Source organism: Mus pahari, chromosome 14, assembly GCF_900095145.1.
Source record: "Mus pahari chromosome 14, PAHARI_EIJ_v1.1, whole genome shotgun sequence".
Lineage (NCBI taxonomy): Eukaryota > Metazoa > Chordata > Mammalia > Rodentia > Muridae > Mus > Mus pahari.
The window spans coordinates 82,072,370-82,082,826 of NC_034603.1; the positions used below are offsets into that span (position 1 = coordinate 82,072,370).

General features: G+C 49.6%; 1 protein-coding gene across 6 annotated transcripts in view; it reads left to right on the forward strand.

Moving 5' to 3' along the window:
* Positions 1–787: 787 nt before the first annotated feature.
* The window catches only part of Gprc5c (G protein-coupled receptor class C group 5 member C), a 21,528-nt gene continuing 11,858 nt past the window's right edge, over positions 788–10,457 (forward strand). The window contains exon 1 of one of the 6 annotated variants that reach the window (XM_029546400.1): positions 788–1,517. The gene's annotated coding sequence lies outside the window, so the exon portion shown is untranslated. The other 5 variants (XM_021212662.2, XM_029546397.1, XM_021212660.2 and 2 more) reach the window with 5 other exon arrangements.

Below are 10,457 nucleotides of genomic sequence, written 5' to 3' on the forward strand. Positions count from 1 at the left end.
AGAAAGTCTGGGCCCCACAGGCTCCCCCCTCCGGCACCCCCCTTAAATAAACATTCCTCCTAGAGTCAGAAAAGAGCAGAGCGGTGAGGGGGAACCGGCCTAAGGTTTTATCGCTCCAGCAACTCCGGGTGATTCATTGAGTTTAGACTCCAGGTTGTCATAGATAAAGGTACGCAAACACACAGCCAGTCGAGGAGGTACGGGTCACTAGCTCCCTGCCTTCCTCCACCTGGCTATCCCCTAGCCTGTGACCAGCTGCCTACCTTCCCTCTCCTCCCCCCCCCACGCCTCTTGGGCGCCCAGGATTGAGCAAACACGCCCTGCAGCCTGCCCAGCCTGCTGGCTCCGACCGCGCTCCTAGCGATCCCCCGGGCAACTCGGCGTCACGAGAGCCCGCACCCTGAGACCCGACTCCCTGCCCTCCCCCAGAGTCCCCAAGGCCCCTGTCAGGCCCAACAACCTCTCTCTTGCTCTTGCGACTTGTCCCCTCCGGGGATACAGGGCAATGCAACCAGACCCACTCAGTGCTCCAAAGACAGCACAGCTCACTCCCGCGGGATCCCAGGTCCCCAGAGAAAGTGGCCGGAAAAAAAAAATCTCTTGTTTACTGGGCCAGAGAGGCCTCAGCTGGGATTCGCTTCCCTATTTCTGCGTTTTCTTTTCAGCAGATTCCTGGGACTGGAGGAGAAAGGGTGGATCCACCGGGGCAGGGAGTGGGGGTGTGGTTCAGGGGAATCTGAATTCGTGGAAAGGTCTCCGGACTTCGGGAGAGGCTGGACTCAGAGTCAGCAACAACGTGGCCAGGAGAGCACAGACCACAGGGATCCTGTTAAACACTTCCTCGGGGAACAAAACTGAGAAGGCTAATTAGGACAGGTCACCACAGGGAACCGGGACGCGGGGAGGGGAAACAGCGATGTAAGAAACTCGAGCGTGGGGTAGTCAGGCCGACAAAGACTCCGGCCAACAGTCCGCAGGGGTTCTGGACTCAGTCCACAGAGTTAGGGGCGTGCGCCGTGACATTCCCTCGTGATCTTGGAGACTGGGCTCTCCGGGAAGGATCACGCACGAAAGAGGACGCTCCGTGTGTGCTGTGTCCACGTGTGCAAGCTCGCGAGGGGAGGGGGCGCGGAAGCCGTGACAAAGATGGACTTCGTGTCCTAGTGTGTTCCTCGCTCCAGTCGGGAGCAGCGAACTGTGCCAGGCGTATGTCTCACGGGAAAGCCAGGACGAAAGTGACAAAGGTTGGGTGTCTGTCACGGGGAGACGCGCCAAGGTGGCCACCGTGCGTCTGTAGATGCGTGCGATCGCTGGGAGATGTAGCCTAGGGGTGTCCTGAGCTGCACCCCGAACCTCTTTCGGAAGAGAAAGGCGAGTCCAGAAAGTGAGTACGCGCAAGTGCGCGCGCGCCCGCGTGCGGGGGCGTGGCAGTAAACAGCAACAACCCACTAGTCAGTTTGGCCAGAAACTCGGATCGCCCTTCCCAACCCGAAAGTGCGCGTCGGCCGAGCCTGGAGGTGAGTCGGAGGGGGCAGGGCAGGGCGCGCTTTGTTTCTGGGGATTAGGTTTGCTCGTACCTGGAGCGCTGCTGGCCCCGGAGGAGCTCCCGGAATGGAGGTGATGTCACGGTGATGCGGCCCGGCCCACCCTGGCCGAGAGAGGGGAGCGCTGTGCTTGGGGAGTCGGGCGGGAGAGCGAGCCACTTAACGCGCTCAGCTCAGTCGGGGGTCCCTAGGAGGCAGGCCCCCGCACCTCTGCTCAGGCCTGGTCAACCCCCGCCTGAAAGGGCTCTGGCTCCGCGCCCTGCTTTGAGTCCCTCCTACGCCCGCCGGCGCCCTGCCTGGGGCCGAAGTTGGCTCTGAGCGCGGCGCCGGAGCGGGCTGGCTGCGCCTCCCAGGTAAGGGCTGCTGCCTCGGCGCTCCGCCCTAGCCATCGGCCGGCAGGAAGGGCTGGGTCCAGCTGGCTGGGAAAGGGAGAGGCCGAGGCCCCCGGTGGAAACCTAAGGGGTGGGTGACGATGCACCCACTCTGCAAGTTCGCAGAAAGTTTCCAAACCCGAGCCAGATGGGGACTTAATGGCTCGGGGAAGCCAGGTTCTGCGGCCGGAGGTGTTCCGCAAGGGATCTAAGTGTCCGAGAGCTGTTCCTCTATCCGCTCTCGCAGTGGGAGGCCACGGTCGACTGTGACTGTAGGTTGGCTTCCTTTCCTTATTTCGCGGCAGTGCGTGGGGAGGGCAGGTTTCCGTGACCAGAAGGATTAGGAACAGAGAGGTCCTGGTCCTTTGCTCTTTCGGTTCGGACTTTGAGGGGCGTGAGAGCGTAGACTCAGTTCAGTTGGAATAGGGAGGTGAGGGCTCAGGGTCTCTCCGCGGGAAGTTTGGAATTTCAGAGGCCTACGGCGCTTCTCCGTGTGGAGGCCTATGTTCTGGGTCCCACCCCGTATTCACCCCTGGTTTTTCCAGAGCGCTTTCCGTTTCTACTTCGCGCCCACACGTTTACACTTACAAAGTTCTAAATCACTTAAGATTTCACGATCTTGATCCTGAAGTACAGACACGAGAATATATAGAAGCGTGGCTTTGTGCTCCTGGAGAACCCCATCCCCCCCCAACAAGGTCTGTTCTGTGGCTGGGAGGGAGTGCTGTTGGCGATGGGGGTGGGGCACATTCCAAGCGGAGAGCAGACCCCAGCGTGCTGGGGTATTTTGGACCAGTGAAAGGGAAGACAGTAAATGGGCTGTGGGTCCTTCCGTGCCTTAGCATCTCCCCAGGTCCGTTTTTACCGGGTTCGTAGACCAGCCCACTGCTCAGAGGGCCAGAGGGCTGAGACAATAGGACTGTCTTGTCCCGAAAGGAGGAAGTGGTGGATAAGAGGATGGGGGAAGGCTGACCAAGTGTCCACCCAGCTTTCCAGGTCAGCTGCTGAGGGGACACAGTCTGGGAGGAAGAAGGATGCTCTGTGGTGTCCCTGATTGAGCTGTCCCTACATCGAATGAGGGTACCCTAGGTGGCCATGGTCTTTGGCTTGAGTCAAACTCTGTAGCCTTGATCCTACTAGATAGCCTTCTTTCCCCTTGGTGATGTGGTGTGTGTGTGTGTGTGTGTGTGTGTGTGTGTGTGTGTGTGTGTTGGATGCTGATTGGAGATGGAGAGATGAAGGGGTTGATCATCTTTCCGAAAGGTAGGAAGGGGAAGGTCTATTTTGCCTAACCTGTAACTGCTTAAAACCGGCCAGGGCTGGTGGTCAGCCCACCAGCCTTGCTGAGGCTTCTCTGTGCCCTCTGAAGACAGAGAGAAGGAGGGAGGGGGAGGGAGGGAGGGAGGGAAGGGGTTTTGGAGCTTGATTGCACTGACCAGAGTTGGGGGCTGGTCAGCTTGACCCAGAGAAGAGGCTGATTTCTGAGGTGATTAAACGTAGTCGTAGGACTGATTCTAGGGAGGGGAAGTTTAAGATCCTTTTTTGTCCAGAAAGGAATCTGAAGTAGAGCCTTGGCTGCGGGCTGTGTCACACTCCTAGGGCAAGGCGTCCCTGTCTCACTCCTGGCAGAGGTGGATACTATACCCTGGGTTCGAAGAGTAGAAGATCCTATAGGAGACCCCAAATCTCTTCACAAGCCCTCAAGACTGAGACCTGGAAGGGGAGGCGGGTCACGTGATTCATCAGTCCGCAGCAGGGGGCCGGGAACACCAAGAGCTGTTTAGGCAGAGCTGTTCTCCCCTGTCTCCCTTTGAGCCACCATCTTAAAAGGTAGCAGGTGGCTAAGGAAAGAACTCGGCAGTTGAGAGCCGGAGGCTGGTCTTGCAGAAGATGGGGATTCAATTCTCAGCACCCATGTGGTAGTTGATAACTGTTTATAACTCCAATACTGGGGATGCTCCTTCCTGTACCAGACACACATGTGGTACACATGCAGACATGCAGGCAAAATATTCATAACACATAAAAAAAAAATCAAATGAATCTGGCAGAATCTGTGCTCCTGGACTGAAGGGTGGGTCTGAGCTCTTCTGTGCTTTCTTCTCTTCAACTGTCTTCTTGTTGTTGTTACTGGTTTTGTTTGAAGGCAGGTTCTTACCGTGTGGCTCCAACGGTCCTGGAACACACTATGTAGACAGGGCTGGCCTCAGACTCAGAGATCTGCCTGTCTCTGCTTCCTAGGTTTAAAGTCACTGTGCCTGGCTCTGTCCCACTGTCTTGCTCACCTCAGGGACCTCTGTCCCACACAGGGGGGAGAGAGAGAGAGAGAGAGAGAGAGAGAGAGAGAGAGAGACCCAATTTCCCGTCTTGACTGTTTCTACCTCCCCCTGACACACTCTCTGTTTTTGGTGGAAGCCGACCATCGAGGCATTTTAGGGCAGGGATGGTACGTCTCAGGGCAGCCCAGTTTTCCACGCTGCTGGCTTGGTGACAGAGGTGAGATGTGAGGAACAGGTCAAAGCAGAAGCTGATCCTCCTGTGGCCGAGGTTAAAGGAAGTAGGACAGGTCCGAACCATTCCCCAACCCTGGCCCAGTGTCTGTGGGATGCTGGGGACTTCACCTTCTCCCTCTTCCCTGGGGAAGGAAGCCAGGACCTTGTACTTGGGCACGTCCACAGTGACCTACATCCCCAGCCTTGGGATGACCTGGCTGTTATCAGGTATGGCCTGTGGCATCCTCCTGCATCTCCCAAGTCCCCAGATTTGTCTGTGTGTTGAGGGAGAGGGTTGCAGGGGGGTGGTGGTGGCAAGAATCTTCTAGATCTGGCCATTATGGTGCTTCCTTTGGCCTTGCTCCTCACACTGGATGAACATTGGCTTCAGTAAATAGACTACTTTGTGCTTTTGTGCCAGACAATTCTCTGAAAGCGCAGCCACGGTCAGGTTCAGTAGGCCCTCATTCCTGCCCACCATGGCTCACACATCGCCCCCACTCACAAGGATTTTTTTTATCTCTTGCTCAGATTTTGGGGGCTGGACTTGGGGTATTGACATCCATTGTTGTTTATTAGCACGATTTATTCTTTATTAATTGACTTCTATTAGTATTCTTTAAAAAAAAAAAACAGATTAATTTCACATGTATGGGTGTTTTGCACGCATGTATATCCGGGCGCCATGTATGTACTTGGTACCTGGGGAGACCAGAAGAGTGTGTCATACAGTCCCCTAGAACTGGAGTTACAGATGGTTGTGAGCCTCCATGTGAGTGCTGGGAATCAAACCATTATCCTCTGGAAGATTGACACCAATGTTCTTAACCACTGAGCCATCTCTTCGGGCCCCTTAGCATTAGCGTTTTTGCTAAATATGGAGTAAAATGCTTTATGTAGTGTTTTCAGATTGTATCCCAAGTCTTCCTGTATTGATCTCCACCTTATTTTATTATGATTTCATTTATTTATTGGTTTACTTTTTAGTTTTTCTATGTGTGTGTGTGTGTGTGTGTGTGTGTGTGTGTACACACATGGAGGCTAGGGACAACTTAGAGGAATCAGTTCCGGGTCCAGATAACTAAACAAAGGTGGTCAGGCTAGGCAGCAAGAACCTTTACCACTAAGCCATCTTGCTTGCCCATTATTTGAATTTTTTTTCATTATTTGAATTTTTAATAGATTATCTTTAAACAGGCATAATGGCTGTGAACACCTTTAATCCCAGCACTCAGGAGGCAGAGAAGGATCTCTGTAAGTTCAAGGCCAGCCTGGTCTCTAGAGGGAGTTTCAGGACAGCCAGGGCTACATAGGAGATCCTGTCTTGAAATATATATATATTTACTATTATTATTTGACAATTTCATGGATGTAAACAGTGCATCTCCCGCAGGCGCCTCTAGTACATTCCTTTCCCTATTTCATGTTCTTCTTTTTTCCCCCCTTGTTAATAATCTACTAAGCCTGTTGGAACATTGACTGATCTTGCTGGCTTGATCTTGTACTGGCAATAATAGCTGCAGTGAGTTCCTGGGTACAGTCTCATGTCTGGAAGTCAGCCTTTCTCAACATGCCTCCCATCCTCTGGCTCTTGACATTTTATTCACCATCCCCTAGAATGTTCCCTGAGTGGGTCCACTTTTTTTTTTTTTTTTTTTTTGGGGCATTGCTGTATAATTCTCTTTTTTTTTTTTTTTTTAGATTTACTTTGTTTATGAGCACACTGTAGCTGTCTTCAGACACACCAGATCCCATTACAGATGGTTGTGAGGCACCAGGCTGTTGCTGGGAATTGAACTCGGGATCTCTGGACGAACAGTCGGTGCTCTTAACCTCTGAGCCATCTCTCCAATCCTCCACCTAAGTTTTCGAGACAGGATCTCTCACTGAACCTGGAGCTCACCAGTTCAGCTAGACTGACTGGCTCACAAGCTCCGGAGACCCTCCTGTCTCCACCTCCCCAGAGCTGGGCTTACAGGTGCATACTTTACACGATGGTAGAGATCCAAACTCAGGACCTCATGCTTACACAGCAAGCACATACTGACTGACATATCTCTCCCTTTTTTGAGGTGTTAGGGGATCAAACTGAAGGCCTCATGCATGCTAAGTATATGAGCCACATCCCTAATTTCCGATAAAATGTTTTAGACTAGGTCTTTTCTTCTTGTCCTCTCTCTCTTCTTGCTCCTTACTCTGTCTTCCTGGAACACTTCTTATAAATAGCGCATTTATCTGTATCATTTTTTGCATACCTACCAACCTTAGCTAGCATCAGGCCAGCAGCTGTATTTGACTATCTTTGTGTTTTTCCAGAACTCTAAAAGCAACTGGGCCTTGTCTCCCGAGATACATAGTAAATACCGGCAGACTCAGAAGTGTTGCCTATTGTATATCCCTACCCATCTCCCACTGTTGGATTGAACCTAAGGCCCTCACATAGGCTAGGCAAACCCTGTCCTGCCAGGTTATGTCCCACTCCCAATCGCTTTCCATAAACTACCGGCCCAGGGAGGTGGGGTGAGAAACCCTCCCAAGGGCTGATGGTTCTCGGTTGTTCCCAGGGTTCCATTCTAAATTTGTAGGCGCACCTCACATTCTAGCTGTTGTCTGTTTACTGAAACACCAGATATTTAGGATCCTTGATCTTGTTCCCTATGACTTATTCCCGGGTGGTTGGGCATGGCTCCATCCCTATTAACTCCCGTGGACATTCTCTTCCCAGTACTTGTAAATACCAGTGTCACTTATTGATTTATCAATATACAGTCTTGGTGCAGAGAACATGAACTTTTGCATTAGAAATGGAGAGCAACTAGCTTTAAAAACGGTACTTATTTAGGAAAACAGCTATATACTTATTTAATTTTAGGAGTAGGTAGATGGTAGCTGAGGAAAAGCTAGGAAATAGATGCCTGAGGCTACATGAATTTTTATTTTACATATTTTTATGTGTGTGCCTGTGGGAGTTTATATGAACCATGTAAGAACTATGGAGGCCCGAAGGGGTCGTTAGACCACAGGAACTAGAGTTACAGGTGGTTGTGAGCTGCTATGTGGGTGCTGGAAACCCAACTCATGTCCTCAGTAAGAGCAGAACATGCTCTTAACCACTGAGCCAGCTCTTCAGTCTCCTGACCCTCCTTTTTGAGACAGGATTGCCTGTGGCTCAGACTGATATCTCGTTTATTATATAGTCAAGGATCTGGGCTCCTGATCTTCCTACCTTCACCTACCAAGTGCTGGGATTACAGTTGTGCGCTAAAGCTGGGATGGCTTAAAGTGTTGTAATCCCAGCACTCTGGAGTTGGGGCAGGGGGATTGACACATATTTGCAGGTATTCCAGGCTATCACTTGAAATTCTCAAAATAATAAATAAATAAATAAGAAGACAAAGAAGAAAGATGTTATTATGATGGGATGGTTCAGTGGCTAAGAGGATTGGTTACTTTTCCAGAGGACCCATTCAATTCCCAGCACCAACATGGCTGCTCACAATCACCTGTAACTTGAATTCCAGAGGCTCTGACAACCTCTTCTTGCCTATATTATGGAACTGTGTGGATATATTTGCAGGCAAAACACCCACACACAATTTTACTTTACTTTTTTAATCATGTATGCATTTATATTACAATATATTTTTTTAAGATTTATTTATTAATTATATGTAAATACACTGTAGCAGTCTTCAGACACTCCAGAAGAGGGCGTCAGATCTTGTTACGGATGGTTATGAGCCACCATGTGGTTGCTGGGATTTGAACTCCGGACCTTCGGAAGAGCAGTCAGGTGCCCTTACCCACTGAGCCATCTCACCAGCCCCACAATTTTTTAGTAAAAAGCAAAAGAGGGGCATGGGAAGAAAATGTGGAAAAAAAAAAAAGAGTTCATCTTTATTATGTTAATTTTATTTAAATTTGTGTTTCTTTTCCTGTTGTGACAAAATAACCAACAGGAAGCCCACTTAAGGAAAGATTTGTTTTGGGGGGGGGAGGGTGGCAGGAGCATGAGGCAGTTGGTTACATTGTATCTGCAGTCAAGGAAGCTGAGAGCAGTGAATGCTGGTACTTGGCTCACTCCTCTGTCTCCTTGGAATCATCAGCCAAGGGAGTGGTGCCACCCACATTTTAGGTGAGTCTTCACTTCAATTAACCTAATCCAGATAAATTTTCACAACAGCATTCAGGCTTGTGTCATTTCCTCTGATTTCATGACTTTTTATTTATCAGTTATGGTTAGAAATATTCTATCAAATGGATTTTGACATTTTGTGTACACAAAATTAGCCAGGAATGGTGACTCCAGCCTATATCTCCAGTACTTAAGACGGTTGAGGCAGGAGGATTGCCACAACTTTGAGGCCAGCCAGCAATAAGTAGCAAAGCCCTGCCTCAAGTTTAATAATAGGCGTTGGAGGAGAAAGCATTTAGTAACATAGTGCCATGCCTTTGCTGGCCACTAGTGGGTGCTGTCATCCAAGGAAAGCTTGGTTGTTGGCTTCAGGAACCTTCCTCTTGCTTAGGCTGAGAGATACTTTATTTATTTACTTACTTAACTTATCTTTCCTCTTTTTTTTTTTTTTCTCCGTGTATCCCTGGCTGGCCTGGAACTAACTATATAGATGAGGCTGCACTCAGACTACTTACCTCTTCCTCTCAAGTGCTGGGACTAAAGGTGTGAGCCACCATGCCTACCGAGCTACATGAGATGGCTGTGGGGTTTTATAGTGGCTTCTTTTAGAGTCTTTAAAGAGTTAGATCTCTGTCTTTCCATAGCCAGAGCAGCTTATAGAAGAAAGAGTTTATTGGAGTTTGCTTATAGTTTCTGAGAGTGAGTGTCCATGATCCTGGTGAAGAACATGGCATCAGGCAGGCAGGCAGGCATGGTGCTGAAGCAGTAGCTGAGAGCTCACACCCTTATCTTCAAACAGGAGGCACAGAGATCTGACTGGGGAGATGGCCTGAGCTTTTTTTTTGTTTTGCTTTTTGTTTTTTGAGACAGGGTTTCTCTGTATAGCCCTGGCTGTCCTGGAACTCACTTTGTAGACCAGGTTGGCCTAGAACTCAGAAATCTGCCTGCCTCTGCCTCCTGAGTGCTGGGATTAAAGGTGTGCGCCACCACGCCCAGCTCTGAGCTTTTGAAAACTTCAATCCTACCCTCAGTGACATACCTCCTTCAGCCAGTCCACACTTCCTAATCCTTTTCAGTTCCAGTAAGGAACAAGCATTCAAATGAAGGTGCCTAAAGGCGCTATTCTCATTCAACCCACTACATTTCCAAGTAAATGAAAAGTTTTGAACGGGAAATTTCTGAAGTGTATCTCTTTTGAGGGGTGGGGCTCAAAGCAGTGCTAAGGATGGAACCTAGAGCTTTGTACACACGTACACACCGCAGGGAAATGTTCCATTGAGTTTTCTCCCTAGTCCTAGATTTGATCTTGAATTTCCCTTCACCAGTGACACCCTTCACTTCACACAGGGAAACTGTTCAGGGCAGCTAACTTTGGTTTTCTCCTTTGGCACAAACCTGCAACCTTAAGTATGGATCTAGTGAGCACGTGGGGTGATCTGTTACTTTTCTGGTGTTAATAAAATAGGCCATTTCCCCCTTTTCACGCCAATGTCTTAACATCTTCCGTTAAAGGCTAATCCCCTTGGGGTCTTGCTGTATTTCCCCAGTTCTTGGTGTGTGTGTGTGTGTGCGCGCGCGCGCACACGTGCGCACGCGCCAACACATGCTAATATTAGCTTTTGCTGTTGCTGTTATGGGTAGTTAATTACTTTGGCTTTTTGTTTTTTGTTTTTCTGAGATGGTTTCTCTTATATACTCTTGGCTAGCCCTGGAGTCACTCTGTAGACTAGGCTGGCCTCAGACTCACAGAGATCCTCCTGCCTCTGCCTCTGGGATTAAAGGTGTGTACTACCACACCTGGCTCTTGCTTTTTTTTTTTTTTTAACCAGCCTTTTACTCTCTTTTCTTTTTCCTGTTTTCTTTTTTAAGAGATTTACTTTCATTTTGTGCACCATCTGCATACCTGATGCTGGCA